The sequence below is a fragment of the Vanacampus margaritifer genome, chromosome 13 (genome assembly GCF_051991255.1).
Source record: "Vanacampus margaritifer isolate UIUO_Vmar chromosome 13, RoL_Vmar_1.0, whole genome shotgun sequence".
Taxonomy (NCBI): domain Eukaryota; kingdom Metazoa; phylum Chordata; class Actinopteri; order Syngnathiformes; family Syngnathidae; genus Vanacampus; species Vanacampus margaritifer.
Window position 1 is genome coordinate 14,997,651 of NC_135444.1, and position 11,923 is coordinate 15,009,573.

General features: G+C 36.0%; 1 protein-coding gene across 2 annotated transcripts in view; it reads right to left on the reverse strand.

Moving 5' to 3' along the window:
* The window catches only part of tcf3b (transcription factor 3b), a 42,289-nt gene extending 31,329 nt beyond the window's left edge, over nt 1-10,960 (reverse strand). For both annotated transcript variants that reach the window (XM_077585157.1, XM_077585150.1), the window contains exon 1: nt 10,817-10,960. The gene's annotated coding sequence lies outside the window, so the exon portion shown is untranslated. The remainder of the gene's footprint in view (nt 1-10,816) is intronic.
* Between the last annotated feature and the right edge of the window lie 963 nt (nt 10,961-11,923).

The window sequence follows — 11,923 nt, forward strand, 5'->3', positions numbered from 1 at the left end:
TATGTATGGACTGAAATTGAAAAAACGTAAATAAACCTAAGAATATAAATGCAATATATACTGAATAAACAATAAAATTGACTGAATAAATGATAAATACACTATGTGAGAAATATTGTCAGTTTAGATTGTTAATTGTTCCTATTATCATAAGACTATTTTTGTGATGTATTGTGATCAGCTAAAAAGGAAACCAAACCGAAGTGAATCGCGCATTTCGTTAGCGCTGCAGTCGTTTCGTCACCGGCAAGCGCGACGGCGCTTCTATCTATTTTATTATTTCTTCAATCTTTAAGTATCCTGCTTTTATATTCTTAGATTAATTCACGTTTTGACCATTTTAATCCATACATTTTGTTTTTTTCAATGACACCTTTAATAATTTTTTTCCAATGTTTTACCGTCAATTTGTTCATATAACTTTATTGCACAATCGTAAACGGACAATTTCCAGCTAATCCTGTAGCGTGACGTCATCTGTAGGCGACCGATACAATCTAGCAGCCCGATCACATCTGGTACCGACACGGCGACACCGGAACAACAAGGCTCAAAAACAGGACTGTTAGAACGTCAACAATTTCAACTAATTATGTGCAATTCCAACAAATAAACACTTTTTTTTTTTCATACCCAAAGCATGCCGGTTGTTAATCCCACCGCCTCTTGTTCTCTTTCTGCATCGACACAAAGCTTGTTATTGTCTGTTTCCTTGCCTTGGCTGTGTTTGGCGCTAGCTACCTGCCTTCATGTTCCACGCGCTTGAAGCGGCCAAACCACATCGCCGACTCTCATCTCACACAAGGATAAACACGGCGCGGAGGCAGCGGCCCACAAAAAGGCAGAGTAAAGGCGAGACGCTCGCCTCGTTCCACTCGGAGCCCCTCGCCGCGTGTAATAGTAGAGGCTTTAGGCCTCGGGTGGGGGAAGGGCAAGAGGTGTGCAGGTTTGTAGAAGAAAAAAACTAGGCCAGGAGTTTGGAGCGTCACTCCACAATAGACACTTTTTTTTTTCTTTCTTTTTTTGGGCTAGTGTCTATGTACGCATTTACAGGCCACAGAGGTGTGATTTATGACCCCCTCCAGTGGAAGCCATCGCCCAGTAGGAGTTGGAGACTGAAGGTAGAGCAGCGGATGGATTGATAGTGTTGGCTCAATGCCCGCGCTCCAAGTCTATCTGTGTAGAAGGGGAGGGGACTGGTTGGTGGGGGATCTATCTGTTGTACTCATGATAAACCAAGCCTCCCCCACCCCGCCGCAGCCCCCTTTCACGGCAACAAAACAGCCCAACTCAGTGTGTGTTTCCACAGCGACACACAAGTAATGACTGTTGTGCTTTTTGTTGTGTTTATTTTTGTTGGAGTGTAAAGTGAAAAGGCGTCAAGGGTCACTTTGACCTACAAAATTGATTGGGAATGTTGCAATGTGCATGCCAGGCCAGTAGGTGGCGATACCACTTTGTGAAGGAACACTTTGCACATGTACTTTTTAAATTGATTCATAATATTAATGATCCCTTTTTAGTCTTGTTTAGCGTGTTTTCTATCAGTTTTCTCTTAAGGTGCCCTTTTTGTCCAACTAAATTAACAAAATTCTAAAAGATGTCAGTTTTCTAATGACAGTGTACAATTTAGTTTAAAGAAAAAATTAATCTAAGTAACTATTATGTACGACATATGTTTTGCACAGTCTTTTCTAGTACAGTATTTCCCAAAGATGGCAGTTTTCTAACGATTACAGTTTCACGCTTTTACAACATATTATTGTGTCTACCTACAGTTTTACTAATTTTTTTAGGTCACATGAACAATGCTTTTCTATATATATATATATATATATATATATATATATATATATATATATATATATATATATATATATATATATATATATAATATTTATATATATTCCCTGCTGTGGGATTAATCCAGTCTTTTTCTTCACACAAAATTCTTCTAAATAAACAAATCTAAAATGATTTATTCACTCCGTGATTGTAGTGCACAATCTGAAATACACAATACTTAAAAAAGAAAAGAAAAATTAATTATGCCAGTTGGCTACTACTAATTAGCACACATTCTTTTGAACAAACATTTTCAAGTAGCCTCCAAAAATGTCAGTTCATCATAATTAAAGTCAGTTTTCTACTAATCTAGATTTTTTTTTTTTTTTTTTACAAAAGACTTGCCAAATCTTCGCCAAAATGTGTCAATTTTCTACTAATTAAATGCACTTTTCTTACAAAATCTTCCTAAATAAAGGATATGGATACAAAATATTCAGTTTTCTATTAATTAGTCACTTTTTGTACTCGTGTTACTAAAAACTTTTTTTTTTTTCAAATAACCACATGATGGCAGTTTTCTACTGGTTACAACAATTTCACAACAAAATCGTAAAAAATGTTTTGTACCACAAGGGGTCCTCGGTTCCTGCCGATTTTACGACGTACGATACTTTGAGTGTGCAATGAAGTAATTTGTGAATATCGTGGATATAAAAAGTCTACACACCCCTATTTACATGCCAGGTTTTTGTGACGTTTCGAAACTTCTTTGACTGTTAATGTGACCTTTAAAAACCTGTACTCATTTAAAAAACAAATAAGGGGAAGTAAAAGTAACTGAGATAAAGTGGTTGTATAAGTGTACACACCCTCATAAATGGGATTGTGGCTTTGTTCACTATTAGCCTGACTTTTCATATCCATGCAATAAATCATGCATCGTGACCGGTGTACTTCATGTTTTTCAAATGATTTTCTTTTTTCTTAGTTATGACCTAGAAGTGTTTTTCGGGCAAATCTTGTTTAACAACAACCAAGGTGCATGGACTCTCCCACAGGGTTACGCTATCCCCTGGAAGCAAAACAGCCCAGCTTGTTTGTGGAACAAGCGAGGACTCCGTATCTCGTCCCATTCAAGTATTCAAAACAAAGTCGGGCCGCCATGGCAAACGGGGCGGGGTAAAAACGCGCCGTTCTCTCCCGGCCTTATCCACGCAGTGTAATTCCCACTGAGCCGCACAGTGAGAAAGAAAATGAGTTTGAGGGATTGTCCCTGACATTAATCCGCCGCAAACGCTGCACTTCCACACGGGACGCGGCGCACACTGGCAAAGACAAAGCAAATCAACAATCTATTTAGCAGAGGAAAAAGTGCATCAACAATCCTTGTGGCTTCTGTCTGCTCTCATTTGACAACAGCTTCCGCCTGCCGGCCTTCTGGCTCTCCGCTCGTTTTACGGGATCCCCACTAACACCTCCACTTTGACCACTGCCATCATGCCGTCTTGGATTCCCATTAAAATTCCAATCTTTATTTTTTTTTAAATAAATTGTCTTTGGTGAATGAGATCATCTCTTTCAAGTAACCTCTGAAAATATGTCAAATAAATAATTAAAGTACTCTATGAATCATATGTAATAAATATTTTCACCATAATGAACACTATTAAAATACAGTGGCATGGATCAAAATTAATTGAGGTTTTATTCAGAAAAAGTAGGAATGGGCGACGCAGCTTTATTATAAGGTATTGTTACTCGTGACCTTTTGCGGCTGCTTTACAATCAAATTGAGAACTAGAAATTATAATTTAAAAGAATAGAAAATTGCCATTAAATTCATGCAATTTTAAGGGAAAATGTTGTCTTGGCATATAAACAGTAGGTCTTTCTTTAAATGATCTGTGTTTATTGGGGGGAAATTTTACGTATCAAAGCTCCTAGTGAAATTGGTACTTGGTCGATCGGTATCGGTGAGTTGAGTACTCATACTGGTATCGGTCTAAAAAAAACTTGCTTATCGAACATAGTATTTTTTATATTATTGTAATCCTTTATGCACAGTTTTATATGGAAGTCCATTACCATCATTCTTTTTCCCCCCCTGTCAGAATCCAATTCCTGGCAGTGGAATTTATTTATTCACTGCAAATCTATTTCCGCAAGTGGATTATTATTTTTTTTTTTTTTACTGTACTGTTTCGGCCGGTGCATATTTTTTGTTTATTTATTTATTTTTAATATGTCAGAAGTATGGAAGCACATCCGGCCAGGAAAAAAATAAATAAATAAATATATATATATAAATGTTATGTGTGTGTTTATAATGTGTGTGCGTTTTCTTACTTCTGGCAGTAAAAATCAAATAACAAATGTTTTAAAATGTTTATTATTATTATTATTATTATTATTACTGCCAGAAGTTTCCTTCAGTAAAAAAAAAAATATTTAAAAAGTTGTCCAAAAAAAACCACACTTGTATGCCATTAAAAAAAACATGTTTTTTCTTTTTATCATTTTAAACTGCCAGAAGTTTCCGTCAGTGGGCGAAAAAATAGTTGTTGTTTTTTTTTACTGTATGTATATATGTCAGAAGTATGGAAGCACATACACTGTGAAAAAATAAATAATAATAATAATAATCCACTAGTATATATATATATTTTAGTTTATGAAGAAAAAAAACAAGCTTCTGTTGTTGTGTTTGTCCCAGTTTTTATGCAGATACCTTTTCTGACATAACCCACCCAACTTGGGACTGGCAGTGGGCTGTGTATGGGGTCATAGGGAACCCACGGCATTTTCATGAAAGAAGTCGGTACCAAAACTCTCCCAGTGCAAATAAAGTTGATCAAGTAATCCCTCCAAGCACATAGTTTTGCTACTTATTACTGCACTTTTTTTTAAACTAAATCATATCTATTAACCAATTACCTGTTTGCAGTTCCCGTATAATATGTTATCCTATTAACTCATTCACTGACATAAATTCATTAAAAAAAAGATGATTAAAAATTAGGGGCGACAGGCGATTACATTTTTTTACTAGTTAACTCACAATTAATCACAAACTTTAGATCTGTTCTAAATGTACAATAAATAAATTCTAGGTTTTCATACTCTTGTCAACAAAAGTGGGCAAAAAAAAAATAAAAAATTTAACTAATCCAAATAGTTTAAATGAATGTTTGACGTTTATAGCCGTCAATGGCAATGAATGAATTTAAAAAAAGAAAAAGAAAACCTTATTACAAATTTGGGGCGTCAGGCGATTAAAATTTGTAATCATAATTATTCGCACGACTTCACTAGTTAACTCACAATTAATCACACATTTTATATCTGTTCTAAATGTACAATAAAAACAATTCTAGGTTTTCATACTCTTGTTAACAAAAGTGGGAAAAAATGTTAAACTAATAAAAATAGTTAAAATGAATTTTTTACGTCTATAGCCATCAATGGCAGTGAATGAGTTAAAATGTGTCATATCCTAAATAAATAAATAAATCCATAAATAAAGTGAATGCATATGAACAAAAAGTGGTGAAAAAGCAGATGTAGTTTATAACCAGCTGGGGACATTACATTATATAAATATTGACTTGTAGAAAGCAGTCAAGGAGTCTATTGTTGTCAACACAATTAACATAATCAATAAAGGTTGCGATCAGTTGAGAGATTACGCAATCTCTTTCTGTTTCCCAAACATCTAAAAAAAAAAAACATTCAACATCCTCTTTTGATTTTCTTTTGTTGTAAAAAGTATTCTGAGCATTTTGAAAGCTTATGATTTTTTTTTTTTAATGTAGTTTATATACAAGCATCTTATAAAATCTATCAACAAAGAGGGTAGAAGTATCTAACAATCAATTGATCCAAACATCATTTTCTTTCTTCTTTCCCGCCAAATGAACGCAATAATCAATACGAAGCTTTTCTGATGTAAAATGGGGCAAACGGCAAGCGTCTCGAAATAGCGCTGTGCTCTTGTGTGCACGATAACAATCAGATCAGAAGCACAATTGACTCTTAATCAATTGAAGTGGGCATGACATGTCAGGGCTGCCTGGGAGTAGAGGGTGCTTGGGTGCTGTGTGTGTGTGTGTGTGTGTGTGTGCAGGGAGGCAGATAGATGGATAGATGCGAGGCCCGGTGGGGGAGGGACAACAAGCAGAGATTGTTGGTGTCGTGGGAGCAGCGCAACAACAACAATAACAGCAGTGTTGTGTGTGTACGTGCGTGTGCGTACGTGCGTGAGTGGAAGTGGGTTGTGTTATTACGGCTCCCACTCAAGTGGTGAACCATTTTGCCTTTACTTACACAATGAAGATATCATACTTAGGTTAGTCCAAAAACTAAATTTTAAAATATTTTTTAACAATTTTATTGGAATTTTGCAATTTATATTGAGTGAAGAGCTGAAAACTAGATTGAAATTAAAAAAAAAATACTATTAGGGAGAAATGAAGAGAAATTATTAAGACATGGACATTATTGTTATTCTTTACTATGTCGAACAAAAAAAAAAGTGGTCGGATGAATATGTGCAATATCAATTTACAGAAACGGAACGTATGGTGTTCCACAGGGTTCAATTCTTGGACCTCTGCTGTTTTTATTGGATCTGTTGCCCCTGGGTTTCATCTTAAGAAAACTGATGGTTGCTTTAAAGTGCTCTATAAATATTGAGGAATGGTAGTCAGCATCCTAACGGCATAATTTGCATATACCATAATTGCAAGTTGTTTTGATTTTTAGAAAATGTTAAGACATTGCAAGGATTTTTTTTTTTTTAATTACCAATCCCCTTTTAAACTAAATATTTGAACAAACAATTTTGTCTGGCTTCTTGTTTTAAAAGTAGTTCATCATCAACTTGTTGTGTATATGTAATGTGAGACAATCATACATTTATTTCGGATTACAATTTTTTTCTTTCTTAATTTTTTTAAAATCGCAAGAAGTTGGTATTCGAACAGGGGTGTGTAGACTTTTTTGTAGCCGACTACTACTTGAGTATTACCGAATGACCCGCCCTGTTTTGATCTTTAAAAAAATCATTTTAGGACGAGGATCCTCCTATTTTTGTTGTTGTTGTTTTCACTGTTTCGTCTTCTTCTGGTGATTTTCCTCCTTTTTTCCCCTCCTCCCTTCTTTCTTTGCAGATTAGAATTCATTAGCAATCAAAGAGCCTCCAGAGAGCGCCGGCTCTTAATTACCTTCTCATTTGCATTTTTGCATATTAATGACTGCAGGCTTTCCCCCTCCACCCCCCCATTTTTTTTTTTTGCCGCAGTGGTTTAAAGGCACCTCGGTGCTCTTGTTCTCTGGGGATGAAGAGGAGGAGGAAGAGGAGGAGGAGATTGGCCGGAGGCGAGGCTGCAAGCCTGGACTCGGCCCACCAACCCCCCCCAAATCCCACACTCCCTCCTCTCACACACACACACTCACACACACGGCCCTTCCTGATGAGTGCTGGACAAGACGAGGACAGGGTTGGCTTGAGGCGTATGGAACGGGTGTGATGTAGGTGGTGGGGGTAGATTTGGAAGGGGGGGGGGGGTTAAAGTTCAATGTCCCTTATCAACATAAGAAAGAACACATGTCTTGCTCGCTGCCTAATTATTGTCATATTGAGCCATTTAAGCACCTGATGTGAACAAAACAGAGCCCGAGAGAAAGTGCTCGTTTGGAGGGGGACGCACAAGCAGAGGGGATTCTTCATATCCCCCCGAGAAAGGCGCACGCCGCTGAAAATGAGGCTACTGTGCGCGTGTGAGTGTCTTTCTACATTATTGCCTGCGAGTGTTCACTGTGGGGGCAGCGAGAGGCTCATTTGGCTTAATGATGCTGCTCTGCCTGCATGGCAAGTGACAAGATGCACTCCAATGTGCGAGCAAGACAAAAAAAAGAAGCCCCCTTCATAGATGGTGGTGGTCCGCTTGATCCAATATGTTTGGAGGGACCGTTGGACACGTGTTGTTTTAAAAAGGTAGCTCTCAAACATAACAGTTAATGAGCTGGAGCCGACCACACATCTGGACAACAGGTTCGAGCCACATCCAATAAAACGGTTACTCGTGTGTGTGCGTGCAGTGTTGTCACTTCCTGCCTAACGAGGATTGGAAGAAAGGTTAAAATAAGTCATTTTCAAATAATTTGAAAAAGTTGTAAAGTTACGGAAATATGTGTAATAATATTATGAGTAATGTATTATGAAAAACTAACATTTTAGCATTTAAGAAAAAAAAAATTAAGAACCAGCGAGAACAAGAAGTCGTAAAGTTATGAGAATAAAGTGGGAAAGTTACATCAATAAAGTTTTTTTTTAAAATTGTAATGTGTCAAAAATCAAGTTGTAATATTATGAGGAAAAAAATCGCTTGAAAAAATGAAAAGTGGTTATATAGCCAGAATAAAGTCATAAAGTTACAAAAATAAAGTTATATTTTTACATTTTGCAACAATCTAAACATGACATTTTACTATTATGACAATAACGAAAAGTTAAGTCAATAAAGTTTTTCAGGTCGTAATTTTTTATGCTTAAAAATTGCCGCTTAATTATAAAAGAGTGATATAGCAATAATAATTCTATAAAGTTATAAGAATAAAGTTGAAAAGTTACGAGAATAAAATGGGAAAGTTACATCAATAAAGTTTTTTTTGGAAGTTGTAATGTGTCGAAAATCAAGTTGTAATATTGAGGAAAAAAATAGCTTGAAAAAATTAAAAGTGGTCATTTAGTGAGAATAAAGTCATAAAGTTACAAAAATAAACTATTATGACAATAACGAAAAGTTAAGTCAATAAAGTTTTTCAGGTCGTAAATTTTATGCTTAAAAACTTGGTCTTAATTATGAAAGAGTGATAGAAGAATAAAGTTGAAAAGTTACGAGAATAAAGTTGTATTTTTGCTGAGTTGGACTATTGTGTCAACAAGGTAGCATTTGAAAAAACATAAAAAATTTCGAGACTTAAAAAGCAAGAATAAAGTTGTAAATTTCAAACAAGTACACAAAAAAGTTGTATACGAAATCTGATGAGAACTACAATAAAACAAATATTACACGAAAGATCTGCGAGAAAATGTAGAATACGTAAGAAGTTGCTTTCTTTTTGCATAACAGTGTGTCATTTTCCCGTAATCCTGCTAACAAACAAACAGCTGTCAAAACAATACCTCCTGCTGTTTTTGTGCTTGGCGGAGGTAAAAAAAACAACTACAACAAGACAGCCAATCAAGTACTTTATTGTACTTTTCGGGGTGTGACGACTTGTCACTAAAGGTGCCACTTTTTGACCCAAGCTTGGAGTACAATATTGAGCTCAAACCTGCTGCCATTAATATCTTATGCAGCGGTGCTTTGACTTACGATTAAAAAAAAAAAAACTGTTCCCCAAATGAAACTGAATGGAAATGACATCAAGGTTTATTTTTATTTGAGGTGTAAAATGTTTGACAACAACTAGTTGAAGGGTTTTTAACTACCACAGCATTGGCGCTACTTTCGTTAGCCGGCTACAGCATTTTGTGTTGTGTATTAGCATTAAGCTAGTGGACTTTTACAAGTCATGTGGTTTGTTTAAATTTACAATGTATAATTAATTATCTTTAGTTTAACAGTAAACTTACTGGGAGTACTTGATGGAACAGTCACAGTCCAGTCACTAGCAACAAGCAAGTCGATGTATCACTGTACATTTGAAGTACAAAATGGTGCCTCAAGCTTAAGTCGCCTCACTGCTACTAGTGCGGCATTATAAAGTATGTGCGTGTTTGTGTGTGTAAAACGTGTGGGCTGTCAGGGTGGGGGTTAATGAGCTGCTCCGTGACCTTTGTCACCTGGCAGGATGGCCCCAGGGAGATGGCGAGAGACAAACAGGAAGTCGGGGTGACAACAAAGCCCGCCCACTTCACAGCTACGCTTCTGCAGGGTGGCCCAACGCATACACAGTCAAGGGGCCAATAATAACTACATAATATGCCACACAACTTTAGGGCCCATCCGTTCATCTTCTATGGCACAAATAAATGTGAACTCAAAGGAAGGCTGAAGCGAAGATTTGAACCCAGAATCTCATAAGAGTGAGGCAGACGTGTTAACCACTAGGCCCAACAGGATGGCAATTTGTTTCACATTTGAATTGACGGTACAAATGTTCAAGGCACAGGAGGCAGTGAGGACTGAGGAGCATGCAGCGTCATAATGGTGGGAATGCTCCTCCCACTAAGGAATCTAAACACAAACAACACTGCCACCTGCCGGTTGCTCTCCGCACTGTCCAAAATACACGTCACGCTCCAATAAATAGTGGGATTACATTTGGATTAAGTTTAAATCAATTTAAAACTGCTATTCTACGGCACAGAACAATTTTAATAAAACATATAAAATAAAATAAAAAGGTAACTTGCTGTAAGAAGGGGGTTGACTAAACAAAGAAAATTCTGCAAAAAAATAAAGATAAGTACATAAAATGATTGACTCAAAATAACAAAAATGCAACTAAAATAATGGTATAAGTGTGAGAATAAAAATTACAAAAAATTAGAATATCAATATAACACACTAGCTATAATAAAAAACACATTGACAAAAAAACTATGTAAATGAAATAAAATTATGCTAACAACTAAAAATTGACTAAAATAAGGAAAACAAGTACATAATTGAATTGAAAGTATGCTAACCAACTTGAGAATGAAGGACAAAAAAAACTGTTGCTACTTCACTGAAATAAAAAACAATATATTAAAATATGCGAAAAGTGACACTGTACTGTGCTTTATTAAATTTCATGTACTCATTTTTTATTTATCACGCTATATGGAAAATTGACATTAACATATGTAGCATAACGTACATTCTTTAAAGTACAAGCCAAATAAAATGGTCTTAACAAAGAGAAATATCAGTTTTGATTGACACAGAGGTGCAGATTTAACAACACTTTATTATTGTGCATGTACTACTGCACTGTCATACACATGTATTGTATTTTTCTTTGAAAACAAACTTACCTGATTTTAGTCATTTTCTCATTGAAGGTACCTTCAATCCAGGTCATCGCAGGGGGCTTCTTGCGTCTTCTCGTTTGTGACGCCACCTACAGAGTGTTCTGGTAATAGCAAAAAGGAAACGTGTATGGATGGACAACCACAGAAGCACAAATTGAAATTAGCGTGACTGCTCAGTAGAATATGAACAACACTCCATTCTATATGAATTCCATATATTGAGTAGTTTTACCAAGAAGCTGAAACATGCCATATGTAGAAAAATATGTAGCAGTAGTAAAGGAAGGATATTTGCGCTTGCACTGGATCTCATTAGATCAGTGATTGCCAACCCGTGCTGTGAGAGATAGATCATCAGATATGCCAGGGGAAATAATCCAATTTCACTTAAATTGGTTCAAAAATGATTTAGGTTGATTGGTTAATTCTTCCAATTCCTGCAATTATACCAGCGTTCTGTTCAACTAAACAAGCAAAGATGTAAAGTAGGAAGTGGATTTGTGAGTATGATTGTCATTGTTTCAGTAAACAGTCGTTTAAATGGCACGTTTTAAAAGTAAAAAAAAAAAAAATCATTGAAAAACATTTCCCACCATTTATGTGTGTTGAAATTCTTTTGCACCGTGCTGCTGACTGATACATTCGAACAATTAAGATTCCTGATGCGGTGGAAGCTCTCGGAAGACATGCTTGCTTGTACTGTAAGATGCGGCTGCAAAAACGCCTGGAAAAGCCTCCTAGAACATCTGAACTTTATTTGGGCTAAATCAGTGGTGGTGTGTGTTGTTGGAAAGTTAGTTTTTTTTTTTTTTTTTGAACACAGACAGTTATGAGGGTGTCCACACTTGTGCAACCTAGTTTATTTCCACTGTCAAGAAAAAATAATTATATAATCCAGGTTAAAGGGACCAATAATGGTGGAAAGTTTAGAAATGATTCCTCAGACAATTTTTTTGTTTATGTGTAAATTTAACAAGTCTGTGTAGACTTACATTCACTGTACAGTATATTATTTTTTGCTTACTGGTGTGGTGTGAGATCTTTCTAATTGGAAATATGTGCCTTGGCTCCATAAAGCATTAAATTAGTTGAGTGAAATCAAGCACACAA